We start from the raw sequence: 19,327 nt of genomic DNA, 5'->3' as shown, positions 1-19,327 counted from the left end.
TACTGATTTGTGTCCCCACTTCCCAACCCCCACATTGTGGTGATAATTAAATGTACACTATAATTTTATTGGCCTAGATATCTATTGAATCTCATGGTACCCATGTGATTAGAGAACCGAAAAACTATTTTTCTTTTTCATTTAATTGTTTTTGCAATTTTGAGCTGAGTTTTTTTTTTTTTTACATGAGGAAAAGTAATAGAAAAAACTAATTAACTTGCGGCGACTTTCCCAACCGCCCTTGGTTAAACCGCCGCAAAATAGGTTTTTAGTTGTGATTTGCTCTAGAGGCTGCGTCAGTGAATGCACTTAATTGAAGACTCGAATTTGTTCGGAAGAATATAACAGTCTCCCTATGAGCCTGCGGTACACAGAACTATCAGGAAGTAAATCACAACTAGTATCATTTAGCTTGATCTTAGGATCCATAGGTAAGGATTGTGGTTTGGCACCCATGAAACTAGTTTCATTAAGAAACTGAAGAGTATATTTTCTTTGTGAAAGTTGAATGCCTAATTTAGTTCTTGCTATGTCAAGGCCTAAAAAGTACTTAAGATCACCAATAGCCTTGAGCTTGAAGGTTGCTGTAATAAAAAATTTAGGCTTAAATGCACCTTTTGTCCCCCACACTACTAGAAAATATAGATTTAACATCAGAGTTTTTACATCGGGGGATCAAACACCTGATGTGAAAGATAAAGCGGTGGCAAAATTGAAATTACAGGGAACTTTAGTGAGAGATTTCACATCGGTTGATGCTATGGCCGATGTGGAAAGTAATTAGTAAACATTTTTTACAACGGTTGATATAACAACCGATGTGAAAGATAATGCGGTGGCATTTTTGAAATTTTAATAAAGTACTTTTCACATCGGGTATAATACAACCGTTGTGAAAAGTCCCTCACACAACACTGAAAATCCAACACGCACAAACTCAACCAATCACGGAAAAAACCTAAGTTTGCAAACACTTGGAGGAAGAAGATGGAAGTCGCTTAACTTGGAGCTTCCTGCACCAACGACGCCGTCGCGAAGACCCTTCCTGTTGTTCGTGCCAAACGACGCCGTCTCGAAGGTACGCATCTTCTGAGGTCCTCTCTTTTCTCTTCTCACATCCTATCTCACCATAAATTTCATGCGTTCTTCTGCATAACTCTCCATTCATGATGCTTGCTTCGTTTTCTAGGGCTTTCCTCGTTCCGGTATCGACATTCCAGCTGTTTGTGCCGAACGACACCGTCTTGAAGGTACGCATCTTCAATTACCCTAAGTTTGCGCTGAAAATTTTGATGCTACTAGCTATGAATACTGGGTAAAAATAGCGCTGATGGTCTATGTGTAAAAATAATGATTCAGTGTTTCTTTTGGTTAAATACTATCCAAGATTGCTAGGTTAGAATTATCCCTAGTTAAATTCACAAGAGTATATACCCCTCAGAAATACTTATTTCGCCAACTACCAAGTTAATTCAACTGTCAAACTACTTAAACACTCATTTAGGTATGATGTTGATATTGCAGAGAAAGAAGGGCAATGGAAAACAGATGGTTCATAGCCCAATGACATGAATGATAGAAGTTCATGTGAGGGAAAATTGTTACAGTATCAACTAGTTCAATTTGAAACCAAATTGTCATAACTGTATTTTGGAAGCCAAGAGTTAACAAAAATTGCAAATTCTGTGATCTGTCTAAGGGCTATAATCTCTCATGGTTTTGATGTTCTGTGCAGAGTTGCGTAATGACCACAAGGAGGTAACTGAGAAAATCAATCAAAACATACAAATTTTGCATTCTGCAAGACTTGGAAAATCACCCTTCAAGAATTCAGGTATTCAGTACTGGAGAATTTATTGTTTCTCATTGTTAACTTTGCCTTCTTGTTGATGTTACATTACATTGTTTGCTTTTGAAGACAATAAATACTTCATCATATATGTACGAGTGAGAGCCGGAGCGACATTCGTTAGAGAAATTAAGTGGAAGGAATATGTTAGGAAGTGACTATATAGAAATGATATTTTCTTGAACTCTGTATAGAAGGTTTATTGGTTGAGATAAATGTTCAGATTATGCTCATAGAATTTGTTTCTAGGCTTTCATACTCTCTTGTAGACTTATTAGCATGTTAGTCCACGGGCATTCAACGGTAAAAATAGTATAGACCAGAGTCCTATGATCCTTGTTCTGAATTGCAGCTACTTCAATGAAACCAGTTTTCTTTCTTCTTCAATTGTTATTTGTATTAAGTTGGTATGTACTTATCCAGATTCCTAAGAGGCTAGGATCCTTGATCTGGATTTCAGCTACTTCAATGAAATCAGTTTTCTTTCTTATTCAATGGTTGTTTGTATCAATTTGGTATGTACTTATCAGATTCACATGTAAAGTTCATTTCAAGGGACAGTGTTACTGCAAGGGTTGAAGTATATAAAGATCATGCGAGGAATAGACATAGGTTATATTAAATGTTTTGATTGTAAATCTGGTTCCATTGCTTTAAACAGAGTTGTGCTAACACTTAAAAATCATGTTTGAAACTTCTATACAGCTGGAAACTAGCCCATGGGTTTACTTATTTAATTTTTCCATTACTGCACTTTTGAAGTCTTGATATGCTTTGATGGTCTAATTTTCTGAATTTGATTTTGATTCTATAATTGTTTGGCTTTTACATTGTATATGAATAGTGTGAGTGGTGTCTATATTATCATTTTTTATCCTATATATGTTTGGTTGTCTAGAGTGTGTGAACTATATAGGTTAGAGAATGAAGCATCTATTTGGAGTTCATTTAAACAAGTGAACCAGGATGAAGTTCTGAAACATCAGTTACAACTACCTTATTATTTGGTTCAATAAAACTATGATAGCTTGTATTTCTTGGTCAGTAAGCTGTGTAATATTTATCTAACTTCGCCTGTAACCACCAAAATCTAGTTAGGCCGCCATTTTGTTATATATTTATGTCCTATTACCCTGAAATGTTTAATTTTCTTTGTTGATTGTTTTCAATTTTTTTGATATAGAGCTATGGAGATTTATCAATTGGCTGAGGGTAGTAAAAAAAGGGCTGAATTGGTTCGTCCCAAAGTAAGTGTAGGGTAGATTATGGTTGCGTCTTGTTGTTGTTGTTTTGATATATATTAAGTGTATAAACATCGAATTCATTTGTAGGCAAGGTTGCAGCCTAATGGGAATGATTGTGGATATTATGTGATGAAGAATATGCTTGACATTGTCTCTGCTAATATTACTAAGTCTTGGAATGAGGTATTTTAATTTTATGATAAGTTAAATGTTTGTCTCTTAATTAGTTTGTCTCACTGTTTGAGTTCTTCATCAAAATGTCACAAACCTTGTATTTTAACCCATTGTACAAATTGTAGGTATTCAATGATCCAACGGCATTAACAGAAGAAGAGTTGTATGATTTGCGAAACAGTTGGGCAACTTGTTTTCTAGAGTTGATTAAACCTTAGAATTTATCAGGTTTATGCCTAAACTGTCTGAAAAACCTTAGCTCTCTTTGTATTGTGCTTTTTTCTGCACCTGCATTTGTCTTTGCTGCACTTGATGCGTGCGTACGTACCTTGTTATACTCTAGTTTTTTATTCTCTTTTGTCTTTGTTTTGGCTATATGTTGCTTGTTGAGTTTGTTTAGCTGATATACTGATCATATCATTAGTTTGTTTATGCTAGATTGATTGAATTGCTGGGAATTTTGCTGATATGGACAGTAGATTGGTGGAGAGATGATTGAATGGATTCATATGAGGCACTTTTTCTGCTGAATTGCGTGGCTCAGAATTTCAAGTGGTAGTGAATCTCTTTTTGTTGTATTGGTGGTCTTGGAGGCTTGGTAAAATTTGGGATAGGCACTAACATTTGGGCAGTTTGTTGCCTTTGGATTAGTAGCTTTAGAGTTCTTACTACCTTAGTCTTTTCTTTAGCTTAGCTAGTTTATCTTTAGCTTAGCTAGTTTTGGTTACTTTGTATTTTGGCTTTGGACCGTTTCCTTGGTTTTTTCCAAAAAATATTTGGCAATGCATGATCAATTATTAATGATCAATGAATATTCAGCTCAAATTACTGTAAAAAAACTGAAAAAAAAGGAAAAAAAAGGACATTTCACTTCGGTTAGAAAATCAGCTGATGTAAAATATGTATATAAAAAAAAAAAAAGAGTATTCACATCGGTTGCGAAAATAACCGATGTAAAATGTCTAACTTTCCACATCGGTTATTTCCTACCAACCGATGTGAAATGTATACTTTTCACATCGGTTATTTGATTCGCCCGATGTGAAAAATTACTTTTCACATCGGTTGTACAACCGATGTGAAAAGGTGGTGACATACTACATCACCCTTACTTACATCGGTTATGAACCGATGTAAAAAGTGATTTTGGCCCGATGTTAAAAGTAGTTTTTCTAGTAGTGGGCCACTTTATCTTTTGCGTGCAAGTAGTTCCCAACAAAAATCAATTATACTTCTAGTCCATAACGATAACCTCCGTTTACACTTTTAGTTTTCCGTCTAATTCCGTCCATATAAACTAGTAGAATGATAAGAGAATCACCAGCTATTTTAAAGAAAAAGAGAATAATCTACAGGTACTTGTTGAAAACAGTGAGAAATCAATTTTGAAGAGAATTTAATAAACCCACTACCTAGAAGCTTTCCTTTTGCCAAACAAAGATTTGTGGAGTTTGCAAAGCATGCATGCTCTTTGAACCAAATTGCCAAGAGCTAATTTCATATCACTACTGCTTTGTTTGGTAGCGAAGATGGAGATAGGGAAGAGAGAGTAGAGAAGAGAGAAGTTGAGTAGAGAGAAATAGAGTGAATTTAGAGGTTGTTTGGTATGGTAGAGATAAAGAAGAGAGAGATGAAGAATAATGAGGTGGAAGAGAGAGAGAAAAATTAATTTTTGAATAAAAAAACATTTTTAAAAACAAAAAAGTCAAAAAGCATATAGTGGTCGTTCTAAACCGCCACAAAAATGTAAAGAAAATGCAAAAAAAATAAAGTGGCGGTTTAAAACCGCCACTAAACATGACGGAATTGAAAAAAAAAAAAACTGGCACATGTTCTCCCCCCTTTACTGTTCATTTCCTCTCTTCAAATTGGAGAGACCAAATAAAGGCGTGGGACCCACCAATTAAACTCTCTCTTCCCTCCTCTCTCCAACAACCAAACACACATGGCACCTCTTTCCTCCCTCTATCTCTCTCTCTCCCCCTCCATCTCTTCTCTATCTCTCTACAAACAAACACAGTGTACAAGAATTATGGAAACTACAGACGACCTTATTGTTGTAAGTAATGTAGTCGATCATCAACGACGTAGTCGTCGATGTTGGATTTTCAAATTTAATACTTCTTTCTCAATTATATTGGGATCCACAGTGATCTAAGAAACTTATTGTGTTTATTCTTGAATAATCAAAAAATTATTAATTTTTATTTATAAAGTATTTATTAAATAGTGAAAATTATTTGTATTTTGCAATTTCTAGTTTGTGATTTTTTTACATTGGAAAGATAAATTACTCCTTTTAGGGATTGATCCCTAGACCGCCCCACCCCAACTGATATGTCCCCTAACTCTTACCACTTGAGCTATCATTCGGGGACAGTTTATGATCTAATATTACTTTCATCATTTAATAATGAGTTTTTAATAAATGCAATTGTTTTGGGCGATTGGGATTTAGGGGATTTAGGTGGATGAGGTTCATCATATTGTTGAGAAGGGCGTAAAATTTAAGGCTTAATCGCACTTTTGGTCCCCCACGAACGCTATATGTACCATCAGGGTCCCCAAACTTAAAAAATCCCATAACGCATCCCTAACATTAGTCCCCGTTAACAACTTTGGTCCCCCACCTCTTTTCCGTCCTAAAAATAACACGTTTTTGGTATGTGGCTTTTTTCTGTGATCTTACAACCATATAGGAGAGAGAGTGAAATGTGAGAGGCACGTGAGTGAAGCTTCAAATATAATCCCAAATTAGCCCCAAAATTAGAAACCCTAAATCGACCAAAATCGCACAGCGGAGGAAACAAGGTTGTGCAGCGCATACGAGAGAAGATCGACGACCTCGTGGTGGAGACTGTGATTAAGAAAATCGACGGTGAAGATCGAGGAAGAAAGGGTGTTTGATGGCCAGGACGAAGGAAATGAGGGATGGACAAGCGAAGAAAAGTGGAAAGGGGAAACTTGCAGTCAAGAGGAGTCCTAAGCAAGTGGGAAATGACCACAAGAAGAAAAGTCCCACAAAGGGGAAAAGTCCGAGAAAGGAGAGTGTGGTGGTCCCCTGAGAAAAGCACTGGCAATAACTTTTGGTTCTTTGGGGATCCATTACCACCAAACCATGTGGCTAGGTTAGGATTCTTTAATATTCTGCCTACTCCCTTTATTCTCTTTATGTCTTTATCTGTGTCGTTGTCTGTTGAATGATGGGTTGTTGAAGGATTTCAATGCATGGTGGATAATGTTTTAGGGTTTCTTTAATTTCTTTAATTCGAATATGTGTTGAATATAGTAATAGTAGTATGTTGAATATAGTAATAGTGACCTTATTTTGTCTTGTTTCAAGCCAACTGTGGCACATAAGATATCATTGAACGAGCATCACGGGGGTGCACTGACATTTCAGCCATCCATGCCATATGAAAATGGGTTAGTTGATTACTGTCCACCGTTGGATATTGATGAACTTTCTACACTTGAGGTGGGCAAGATGGTCAAAGCCCTTTGATATCTCATCCATGATGGGTTGTGGTATAAGCACAAGGAAAGTGATGGGTCTACTAGTTTAAAGCCTTTGAAAAATGATGCAAATGTGAGACAATTGGTTGTAGATGTGAAAGGTGAGAGTCAAATAGAAGTATATGTTCAACACACTGTGCAAGAGCATGAAGTTGTTGAAGAAATACCCTTACTTGCTGTAAGGCCCGAGTTTTTAAGTTCATGCTAAGTGAATAAATTTCTTATTCACGATTAGGGTTGATGTAATGTGAAGGGAAACCTGAACGAAAGTTTATTAAATGAAATATATTTAGGAAGGAGAAAGTTCAGGAAAAGTTCAAGGATTGCATTATGATCGATAAAAGTTATAGCACGAACGTTTTACGCTTAAACCTAGGTCAGAAACCCTAGTATATAGCTAATTTTCACTTTTAGGCACGATGGCAGTTAATTCCAAAAATCTTCAGAGAAATGTTAGAACTTCTCTTTTTCCATATATCAAAATTGTTTCGAGGCGAAACTCTAGGATCTACGAACGACCGATTCCAATCATCGGAAGTTTGCCGAAACCGAATCCCTGGTATTTCAAAACCCTAGAATTTCTCGACAATGAAGACTTTATCTATTCAGAGCTTCAAATGAATATTCTACACGCGTACACCCATTTCTCTTGATGATTTCAATCTTTCTTCAGAAGGAAGTTTTCTATTCCGACATTCGATGCAAAAAGCAACTTATCGGGTAAAATAGTTTTATACCGACTATGCATTAGTTGCCAAAAATACAAGGAGACCTCTTTATGGTTTTGGAATTCTTTTGCCAAAACATATCTATTAATTCACGGAGAATGACGCCGGAAAAATCAGATTCGCGAAACTTTCATTTTCCCGCGATTTGCCATCTTCTATATATAGCAAGAAAGGTGAGAAAAATTGCAAAAACTCCTTCATTTTCTCTCCAAGGCCGCGAGCTCCATAGAAGGAAGAGGAAGAAGAGCTTTTCTTCAATTCTTGCTTGATCGTCGATCAATCAGTTGCTGCTTCAAGGCTTCGAGGTATAGTCGCTAATCCTTACCTCTGATCGCTTTTTCCATAGCTTTTCTGTAGAGTTTTTTGAGTGGATAGTTTATGGGTTTTTACAAAACTATCCTGAATCTTTCATTTCTGATTCTAAACCTCTTCTATATGTGCCCAAGATCACTTCTGCCGGATTAGATTTTCCGTTATGTCGCCGGAATTCCGCCGGAATCAATTTGAACCTAAAATACCCATTTTTGGAACTTTTGAAGTAAAGCTTCAACCTTTAGGCTGAAAACTATCGCCTTAGCTTAGTGCTAGTAGGATTAGTTGTCATAAACGTCGTTGGTAACGTCCCTGCAAAATTTTATTTTTGGGATTTCAGTTTTGAAAATCCTAAGTTAAAAATCATGACCAAAATACCCCTGCGACAGTTTTTGATCCGATAATTTTTCCGAGTTCAGAATACTCTTAGTTACGGCTTATGAAAGCATAGGAACCAAGTTTGATCGAAGAAAAATCGAGCCCCATAATTGTGTAAAGTGGCCGAGCCTATTTAGAGGGGGAGGAGGAAATTTCCTTTTCCGAAAACTTGTCTTTTCGCGCTAGATTATCGTACCTTAGAGTATAGATTACTTCGAGTAACCTTAGTAAGTATCGATATCTTAGTTTCCGATAGATTCTTATAGTATTCTGTGATTTCATTGTAAAGGTACTTTTGAGGATTTCCCCGAGGACCAACACTTTGAGTGCGAGGAAGCACTAGTTGACCATTCTGGAGAACTTTCAGGTGAGGGCTTCTCACTGAATCTCTAGTTAATGCTTAGGGTCGATGTTTCGACATTGTTTACTGTTTATGCACTGGAATTGTGTGTGATTGGAAAATGTTTTCTGAGGCTTCGGCTGACAATGTAGATGATTCATCTACTGAATGTTTTTGAGATTGTCTTACATGCTATGTGCTATGTGGGTAATCTAGGATGTGTGGTGCATGCTTTATATGCTAAGTGCTAAGTGTTTATGATGCGATTTATTGATATATGACATGTTGTTGATTGTGATGATTTAAATATGCTCTGTACTGGAATCTGAGATTCTGAATGGTGAGAATAGCGGGCAGGTCATGCCGATTTTATTTTGAGAGTTTTGAGAAAGTTTGATAGGACGAACGAGGTTCGGGCCTTAATCTTGTTTAGTGGATCGAGACATCCTCTGGAAGCAACTTGGGATTGGGAGATCCTGCAAATGTATAAGATTTGCGATAAGACAAAATGGAATCTATTTTATAAAGAAAATTCATAAGACCTTAAATAACCTCAAAATCTTTAAGTAATGATAACAACCTCGAAGGAAGGCATTGGAAGTCAAATCATGGTTTTGGAAAAGCGAGGAGTGTCTTCGGATCCAAGTGTTGAGGAGTTTGGTAAGTTCTGAGTATGTTGGTACTTCTTCGCTCGTTGAGCAATTTGTTAGCCATCCAAGGGATGAGCCGAGGAGCTTCACTGAGGCGTGAGACCTTGTGAATGCGGGATACTCCACTGAGGCGTGAGACCTTGTGGAAAGCATGGAACTCCACTGAGGCGTGAGACCTTGTGAGAGCATGAAACTTCACTGAAGCGTGAGACTTCGTGAGAGTATTGATGACCCGAAGAGTCATCGTGAGTGGTTGCACTCGTTTAATGATTATTGTATTTTGTCGCAGAATCGACTTTACCTTAGGGTAAGCTTTTAGAGACATTAATTTAGCTAGAACACGTGGCGACGTGTCGAGTGAGGTCGGAGACGTTGTTTGGCTAATCACTGCATTGCATGCACTCATTAAGTGGTTTAAACACGGCGAGATACCGGACCACGGCGGATTCCAAAATTGGTTATAAGACCAGGATTTCCGCGTAAGAGCGCTGCTAGGTGACTCTTAGTAGCAGACCGAAATGGCAGGCCTTCGGGTTTTATGCTGATCTGGCTACATGATGATGTTGGAGTAAGAGGCATCACGGGCCGAAATGGCACCACCGTGGCTGGTGAAGGGCTGATCCGATGATGTCCATCCGTTCCAGAATGCATATTGGTTGACTGGGTTAACCTGCATTGCATATCATGCAACATACATACTAATTTAGTTGTTGAGTGTGATTGTTATTTGTCAATCCTATTTGGAACATGCTATTTGTTATTGTTGTCAATTACATTCGATATGGAACATGCAACCCTAGGAATGACATCTCTAGTTATAAGCCTAAGTGGCTATTTATTATTTGTACCTATTGGGTTTATTATCTACATAGTTCTTTAGAGTTGACCCTCGCGTCTTCTGTGTGTGTTTTGGCGGACAACGCCTTTTGTCAGATGAATATTGCGGATTGGTTCACCATGGTCCACCCTTCGGGGGGGATTAGGTATGAGATGATCGATCAGGACGACCCCGGGTCGTGGGTGGTTGACCCCGCGAGCCATCGAGCGACGTATTTGGGGCGCATCATGGAGGACCACGTGGACAGTGGAGGACTCTTGAGGTCAGGAGTGTTGAGGCGATGCTCTATCAGCTTCAACTTGCCACCGGGCGTTCACTGCGGACCAGGATTCGGAGGAGCACCGCCGCCACCGTCATCTTCAGAGGAGGAGGATCCCTCAGAGGAGATTCCAGTGGGAGTGCCTTCGGCAGGGTCTAGTGCACCCTCTGTTGCGATCATTGATGATCAGCGTTCGGGCCCTAAGCCAGTGAGTCCAGCATCGGAGCGTACTGCGGTTGCGAGGGGAGGACGGATAGGGTTGGTAGACTTGGTCGTTCTGGATTCTGATTCAGACGACGATCATGCTAGCACATAGTTTTGAGTGTGGGTATGAGCTCCTCGAGTTAGGATTAGTGTAGGAGTAGAGTTTTAGCTCTGACAGTCTTGCTTCATTTGTCACTTAGGGGATAGGGTAGATCCGCCTATAGCTTTTTGTGTGGTTTCCTTACGGGAATCACAGAGAGTTGGTTGGACTTAGGAGGTCTTATTTTCAGGCCATTGGGTCAGCTGATTTTCAGTTTTGAGGGATGGTGTTGCGGGCACTTCACCCTTTTTATTTGGATTGTATATATTGCCTACAGGCGTCGCACTTTTCTTTCCGTCACTGGAGGTTACTCGTGACGAGGTTGCTACTACAGCGGGGGCTGTTTATATATTGTATATTAGTTCTGATTATTGTTATTGTTGGGTTTTATTTAATTCAGTCTTGTCTTAGTTATTATCGAAAAAAAAAATATTCACGTTTTTTCCGCATTAAGTTTATTTTGGTTACTAAAGTGACGCCACCGAAATCGGGGTGTTACACTTGCTTACAAGGATCCTGATATGATAGAGCTATATCCTGAGGTGGTTGTGAATGAGAAGGAGCCTGAGGTGGTTGAGACTGAGAAACAACCAGAACTAGAAGTGATTGTGAATGAGAAAGAGTCTGAGGTGGTTGAGACTAAGAAAGAGCCAAAATCAGAAGTGGTGCTTGATAGAGAGCCTGAGGTGGTTGAGACTGAGAAAGAGCCAGAATCAGAAGTGGTGCTTGATAGAGAGCCTGAGCTGGTTGTGACTGATAGAGAGCCTGAGGTGGTTGTGACTGAGAAAAAGCCATAATTTGTGACTGATAGAGTGGCAGAAGTTGTGAGAAACAGAAAAAAAGGCAAGGAGAAGGCAAAGGAAATTCAGAGTGAAGCAACAGATTCTGATGATGAGTATGATCCAGATGATGATAGCTCAGAGGCATCAAGTGGTACTTCAATAGATGACAGTGATTATGAAGAGGACTGAGACTGGCTACATGTGCTGCCTCCACAATCATTGGTGGATTTACCAATTCTTCCTCAAGATCCAAGCTTTAAGGATGGTTTAAATGGGCTTGAAGTTGTGCAAGAGTCAAGGAATCCAGATGCTACAACTTTTGAAGACTTGGAGGATGAGGATGGAGACTCAGATGATTTAGAAAGTCCAGATGAAAGTAAAGAGGATTTGGGTCTGAGGAAGAGATACCCTTGGTTTAAGGCTACTCAGGATGGTGAAGTTGTGAAATTTGTGAAGGTATGAAAAACAGTAGAAAGGGGGGGGGGTTGAATAACGTTTTCAGAATAAAACTTCCACCTTAAAGATTTTGGCAAATCTTTCGAGAACAAAGTGCTTAAGATAAGAGATAGAAAAGCACACAAGGATTTTATCCTGGTTCACTTGATGAATCACTCAAGCTAATCCAGTCCACCCGTTAAGGTGATTTCTTCCTTCTTAGAATGAAGGCAATCCACTAATCAGGTAAATGTTACAACTGCAATTGAAACCTACAAGTGACTAACAATACACTGACTTAGCTCACACTAAGACTCACTCTCTTAGTCTTCTCTAGGATCCGATCAAACTTGATCTCCTAAAGGTAACTAAACAACTGTTTAAGAAAGAATGTTTACAAATAATTTGCTTCTGAAAAACTAATAGTAAACACAATGAATTCAGATGAAAGAATGCTTAGAAGGTTTGAATATAGTTTGTGCGTGTGAGATTCTTCCAACCGCATCTTTCAATCTTCAGCCTCTATTTATACTCCAAGGATTAGGGTTTGAACGCTGCATGGGAATGCTGCCGTTGGAGGGCAGTTCTGGAAATTCCAGCTTCTGCTGTGGCTGAGAATGTTAGGTAGGTCGTCAGGATAGTACATTTGCTTTTGTACTTGGATAGTGACTTGACCTTTAAACCTAGTAGACTTCTGATCAGGGGAATGCTTCATGTTGGAACTTGTGAAGCTAGTTGATTAGAGTCAGAGGGAAGCAGAGATCCTCTGACCGTTGTATCTTCTGATTTTGAACTTAGAGGGAAGTACATGGTCTTCAGAGCCATCTTGCTTCTGGACTTCAGAGTTTCCACTTTTCAGCTTCTGGATCTTCAGAGTCTTCTACACCATCAGAACATCTGAACCTTCAGAGTGTCTGGGTTGTCAGAACGTCTGGATCTTCAGAACTTCAAGTGACTGAGTCCATATCAGAGCTTGTATGACTTCAGATCCTTTAAGCATAGTGCTTCTGATTTGTGTGAGATAAAATTGAGGTTAGAGCCTGTAAATAGCACACTCAGAAAAACACGTTAGAGTACCATAATTGTTCATACTAAAATGTTAACTTGTAATCATCAAAACATAGAGTTGTACTACTCGATCAAAACTTGATCTTACAATTTGAACTTGCCAAACTTTCATAAACAAAGACTTGTTTAGAGATGTTGTGAAAGACTTTGCACTTGAGAACAAGAAGAATCTGAAGTTCAAAAAAAAATGACAAGAAAAGAGTGGTGGTTGTATGTGTAAAAGAGTGTCCATTCTACCTAAGAATCAGCAAGACTCCTACAAGGCCTTTGTGGCAAGTTGTGAGCTACATGCCTCAACATAACTGTTGCAGGACAACAACCAATAGAAAAGTTAAGATCTTGTGGTTAGCAACTAAATTTATGCAAATTCTTAGGCACACTCCTAATTTGAAGGTCACTAGTTTGATTGAAGAGGCAAGGACTAGGTGGGGGATTGTCATTGGAAGGTTAAAAGCATACAGGGCAAAGTTGAATAGTCTGGAAATGATTCATGGAGCAAGTATCCAACAATATAGTCATCTCAGGAACTATGCTGCTGAGATTGCGAGGAGTAACCCTGGATCAACATGCATCATCAAAAGCACAGTGGGTATTCATGGCCCTGTCTTCCAGAGGATTTACATGTGCTTCAAGGCAACTAAGGCAGCTTTTGCTACTACTTGCAGGCCCTTAATTGGGTTGGATGATTGTTTTCTAAAGGGTGTATATGGTGGTCAATTACTAGCTGCAGTAGGGAAAGATGGAAACAACCAGATGTTTCCAATTGCTTATGCAGTGGTTGAAGCTTAAACAAAGGACTCATGGCAATGGTTCCTCAATCTTTAATTGGCTGATTTGAATGGAGAGAAAAAGCATAGATGGGCTTTAATTTCTGATAGACAGAAGGTAATACTCCCATCCCGTTTTTACTTAAATTTGGTACTTAATATGTCTAATGTCAATGATTTGTGTGCAAGGATTGGTGCCTACAATTGCTGCAATTGAGCCAAACACAGAACACAGATTCTGTGTTAAGCATCTGTATGGTAACTTCAGGAAGAGATTCCCAGGACAAGAATTGAAAAGTGCTTTGTGGAGTGCAGCTAGGGCAAGCACAGTCCTAGAATGGAGAGATGCAATGGATGTAATGAAGGGTTTGAATGAATCTGCATGGACGGAGATGATGGAGATTCCACCTGAACAGTGAACAAGGTCTCGCTACAGCACACACACACATTGTGACTTGCAGCTCAACAATATGTGTGAGGCTTTCAACAGAGCCATCTTGGAATATAGGGATAAGCCCATCATAACACTGTGGGAGGGTTTGAAATTTTACCTCACCAACCGCATTGTAAAACATAGGGATTTGATGATGAGGTGAAGTAATAGCCAGCTATGCCTTATGATTCAACAGAAGCTGGAAGTGGTGAAGAGGTATTCAGATAGGTGGAAAGCAAATTAGGATGGAGATAGTGGATATTCTGAGTTTGAAGCAGTTAAAGACAATGACAAGTATGTTGTGAACCTGCAACAGAGGTCATGTGCTTGTAGAAGGTGGGATCTCTATGGAGTTCCTTGTGTACACGTTGTGGCTTGCATGTGGTTCAACCATCATGTCCAAGAGAACTATGTCCATCTTTCTTACAAGTAAGTCTACTGCATTGTTGTTAATTTATTCATCACTCATATGAGTCAGATCTGATTATGTGTGTCATTTCTAGGAGACATACCTTTATAAACACTTACTCTCACATTATTTAACCCAAATATAGACCAAAGATGTGGCCAGAGGTTGAGGCACTTCCTCTCAATCCTCCATATGTGAGAAGGCAGCCAGGCAAGCCTAAAAAACAGAGGAGCAAAGCCAATGATGAGCCAACCAACCCCAATTGGCTGAGGAGGCATCAATCTACTGTCAGGTGTAGGAGGTGTGGGAATTATGGAAACAATAAGAGGAATTGCAGAGGAAAGGAGCTAGCAGACAGAATCATTCCACCTGGAGGGAATCAAGTCAATATCCATTTGTAAAATGACTTTGTTGGTACATGATGTCTTACATTTTGTCAAAACAACCGTTTGTCGAAGCAGATGCCGTGGCATCTGAATCTGTGAAGTTAGGGCATCAATCCTCAGCTTGAGTTTCTGTTGTGGGTGCTTTGAAGATTAATTGAAGATATGTTTTTCCGTGTTACTTGAGGAGCAAGTAGCTATTCCAGAAGGGTTTTATTTATGGGTTGTTATTTGTTGAAACAACTGTTAAAAGATTGGTTTCTATCTTTTCTTGTGAAATAAGTAACAAGATCTATCAAGATTTCGTTTTGAATTGCTGTTGCTGCAATCTGTTACTTCAGCCCATGCTAACCCTAGAGCTCATGTCACCGCTGCTGAAGTCTATAAAAGGATGAAGACCTAAAACATGAAGACTATCGAAGCTATAGAGAGAGATCAAATGTTTTAGGATTTTTGATTGTGCTTTGTCCTTTGTTAGTTGTGAATCCTCTTTGCTCACTGATTCTATAAAGCAAAGAAGGGTTATGTGTGTTTGATTACTTTCAAACTCTGATTGTTGATTGTGTTCACCAATCACTGTGGCAGTGATTGAGAGAAAGTGAGAGGGGCTCTCATACTTAGGTTGAGATTCTAAGTAGAAAAACACTGGGTAGATTAGGAAGTGAACTATGAACTATTGTGTTCATGAGTGTCTGTAATTCCTGAATCTTGAGATAGTGGATTTCCTTTCTTTGGGTGCAAACCCTCCAGACGTAGGTGAAAGTTTTTCACTGAACTAGGTTAACAATTCCTGTGTTTTGTTGTTTCTGTTTTAAGTTCTGTTTTACTGTCAAGCGATTGTCGAACCTTTTGTCCCAGCATCGTGCAGGACATTCGTGCTACAGGGAACCTGAATTTCAATTGGTATCAGAGCAGGCACCTTGTTCTAGTTGGGTGAGCTCCAGGGAGTTTGGTTCAAGTTCTCATGGATAACAAGGAGGGAGGATCAGTCAATAGGCCACCCATTTTGGATGGTACTAACTCTGACTACTGGAAGGTTCGCATGACAGCCTTTCTCAAGTCAATTGACAACAAGATTTGGAAAGCTATTGTCAAGGGTTGGAAGCACCCACTAAGCCTCAGGTTGAAGGCACATCTACCACTGTTGTGGAGAAACCTGAAGAGGAATGGACCAGTGTTGAAGATGAAGCTGCTCTTGGAAACTCAAAGACTGTAAATGCTATCTTTAATGGAGTTGACAAGAATATGTTTAGGCTGATCAATACGTGTACTGTGGCAAAGGATGCTTGGGAAATTCTGAAAACTGCACATGAAGGAACTACTCGAGTAAGGATGTCAAGGCTTCAGATGCTTACTACTCAATTTGAAAATTTAATGATGACTGAAGAAGAGACTATCTCAGAATTCCACATGCGTGTCCGTGACTTGTCTAATGCTTCATTTTCTTTGGGAGAACCTATGTCAGATGAGAAGCTTGTAAGGAAGATCTTGAGATCTCTTCCTCAGAAATTTGCTATGAAAGTCACTGCAATTGAGGAGGCTCAAGACATTGAGAACATGAAGGTTGATGAACTTATTGGTTCTTTGCCGACATTTGAGTTGAAATTGAGTGAAAAGTCTAAAAAGAAGAATAAGAGTATTGCTTTTATGTCTAACACTGATGAAGGTGATGATGAAGACTGTGAGGGTGAAAACTTTTATGAGGCTCTGGCTATGCTAGAAAAAAAATTCAACAGAGCATTGAGAAAGATTGACAAAAGAACCAGGCCTAATGTCCAGGACATGAAGTTCGACAACAAACTCAAGTTTTCTAATTCACAGAGGAAGAACAAGGAAGAAGAAAGATCTGGTCAGAACAAAGGAGTGTAGTGTCATGAATGTGAAGGATATGGTCACATCAGGTCTGAATGTGCCACCTATCTAAAGAAACAGAAGAAAGGTATGATGGTAACTTGGTCAGATGAAGACACTGAAGATGAGGAGGAGATATCTGCAAACAAAGTCAATGCTTTCTCTAGACAATTTGTTGAGTATATTTTTTGTCCTAACACTTCTATGCAGAATTTCTCCCTCCCGCTGTCTGTTCATGGAGGTGGAGCTGATACTCTTTTTTGGCCAGGTACAGTAAATGACATTTATTCATCAAAATCTAGCTATTCTTTTATAAGGGACCATGTTGCTCAGAGGTCTCCTTCCATCTTTTTGGCAGCTTCCCTCTTACGTGCGAAGCTTTGGAAAATTTTCTGGAAATCCCCAGCTCTCCCACGATGCAAGGAGCTATCTTGGCGAGCTTGCTGCTCTTTCTTGCCTGTTCGTGATGCGCTTAGGGGTAGAGGTATCGATGTAGATGCTTTGTGCCCTTTGTGTGGAGTGGAGGATGAAATTGTCTATCATCTTTTGATGAAGTGCCATGTGACTCGAGGCTTTTGGTTTGCCCATACTCTTGCACTAAGATTGGATAATTTTGCTTCTGTGATTGACTTGCTTTTGCAGTTCCTTAATAGCGCAGATTTGGAGGCAGTGGGGTTATGGCAAACCGCCGCGCGCATACTCCCTTTGGGAAGCTCGTAACAGGATCTTATATGATGGTAGAAGCTTTGATTGTGTTGTTGTCCTGTGGCGTGTTGCGATGTTGGACGTGGTGACAAGCTCCACAACGCTTCCCTCACAGCCCGTGTTGATGAGGCATGATGTGAAGTGGACCAGGCCGGTACAGGGAGTTTTAAAACTCAATTTTGATGGCTCTTGGACGCCGCAGGCTGACACAGGGATGGGCATGGTAGCACGGAATCACGAAGGATTGATTTTTGCAGTTGTTGCATCGGTAGTTGAGTGCGCCTCCTCGGCTTTGGTGGCGGAGGCTATGGCTTTTAGGTGGTCTGTTGGTTTGGCTTTGGAGCTTGGTTTCAGGCGTGTTTGTTTCGAGACTGATTGCCTCCAGGTGTTCTAGATGTGGATGAAACCTCTAAATGGGAGGAATTATTAATTTGTCTACTACCATTCTTAATGTGACTGTTTTCGTTATTGTCGTTCTTTTGATTTATTTTCCGTTGTTTTTGTTTGCCGTGATGGCAATATTGTTGCTGCTTTTTTAGCCATGAACGTCTCCTCATATGATAGGCATGTCTGGTTAGAGGAGGTGCCCTCTGAGGTTGAACTATTTGTAACAGCTGATATTTTGGTGTTTATGCCACCAGTTAATATATTTCCAGGAACTTTTAAAAAAAAAGCTATCTGTTATTTTTTATTTGAAAACTATCTGCTAAATGCTAATAGTCTAATACTACATGAATTGATATATTTTGGTGCATAATTAAATAATCATGTAATTAATTTTTACTGGCTGAGCATATATATAATCGTTAAAAAAAATCCCACTTATTAGGAAGAAAACATTAAATATGTGGTAAGTTGCAAGGGAAACTTCCAATTTGCATTTTCACGTACGTGGATATAATGACCGGATGTATTTGAATGGTATTGGTAGATGACTTTGTAGGGTACTAATTAAATAGGGCACCTCCATTTTTTCTTAGCATGGGTGGTGCCGGTTGATTCAGATTTGTATATAATTAGTATTACGAAACTGGATGACTTTGTAGGATACTAATCCAGTTTTTATCTTGTTTTTTTTTGAGTTTAGCCTGTTATGACTTATGATGTTAGCTCGATCACTTAGGAGAGTTTGACCTTTTCCATTCAACTCCACACTTTGTCTCTCTGACGTTTCTTCATCATTGCTGAACGTCATTTTAGTTTTTTCCAGCCTTCGAATTCCTCTCTCTCCGATGATGCGAAGGTTTTTTTTTTTCTTTTCTCTTGGTGGAATTTTTTGGTCCAAATTGCTGAAATTTGGTTCCACCGCCAACACGAAACCAACCCCACAACGTAAAAGAACTGGGTATCAATTTTCAATTGCATCTTCTTCCCCCAACCCAACATGGTGATGGTGATGGTGGGTGTGAAACTTGGAAGAGACCAAGATGGAGTTGAACGGGAATGCAATTATTGGACTTTTTCAAATGGAAGATGATGAAGGGGTAATTGTACTAGTCTAGGAGAGAGAGAAATAATGTTTGGAAATTCGTATGGTTTTGAGTTAGGAGAGATTATTGACCAAAAAAAAAAGTTAGGAGAGAGAAAAAGCTTGAATTTAGAATTAAATAAAAACTGTTACATAAATGTCCCTACTAACACCATTTTAAAGAAGAGAAAGTTAGAGGTTTTTGTCCAAAGAAAAATGTGTGTGTTGCTAATGTAATACTCCTTCTAAAAAAAGAATAAATGTACATTCCTGACGGGTGTAATTTATATTTTTGATGTACCAAAATTTATTGAAAACCTATTTTAATTCACGTGATCCTTAAAAAAAAGTTAACAGTTTTTTTAGGAAAAGATTAATTAATCAACGCATCCATATATCTATATATATATATAGAGGAGTGATAGTGGTTAATT

General features: G+C 39.0%; 1 long non-coding RNA gene across 1 annotated transcript; it reads left to right on the top strand.

Annotated features, from left to right (window-relative positions):
* The first annotated feature begins 3,043 nt into the window (after positions 1 to 3,043).
* On the top strand, positions 3,044 to 4,475 carry LOC130725943 (uncharacterized). The gene is made up of 3 exons (XR_009014650.1): positions 3,044 to 3,276; positions 3,393 to 3,495; positions 3,706 to 4,475. It is a non-coding gene; the product is annotated as an uncharacterized LOC130725943 (long non-coding RNA).
* Positions 4,476 to 19,327: the final 14,852 nt, after the last annotated feature.

The sequence above is a fragment of the Lotus japonicus genome, chromosome 6, assembly GCF_012489685.1.
Source record: "Lotus japonicus ecotype B-129 chromosome 6, LjGifu_v1.2".
NCBI classification, from domain to species: domain Eukaryota; kingdom Viridiplantae; phylum Streptophyta; class Magnoliopsida; order Fabales; family Fabaceae; genus Lotus; species Lotus japonicus.
This window is presented reverse-complemented; position numbering and strand designations above follow the sequence as displayed.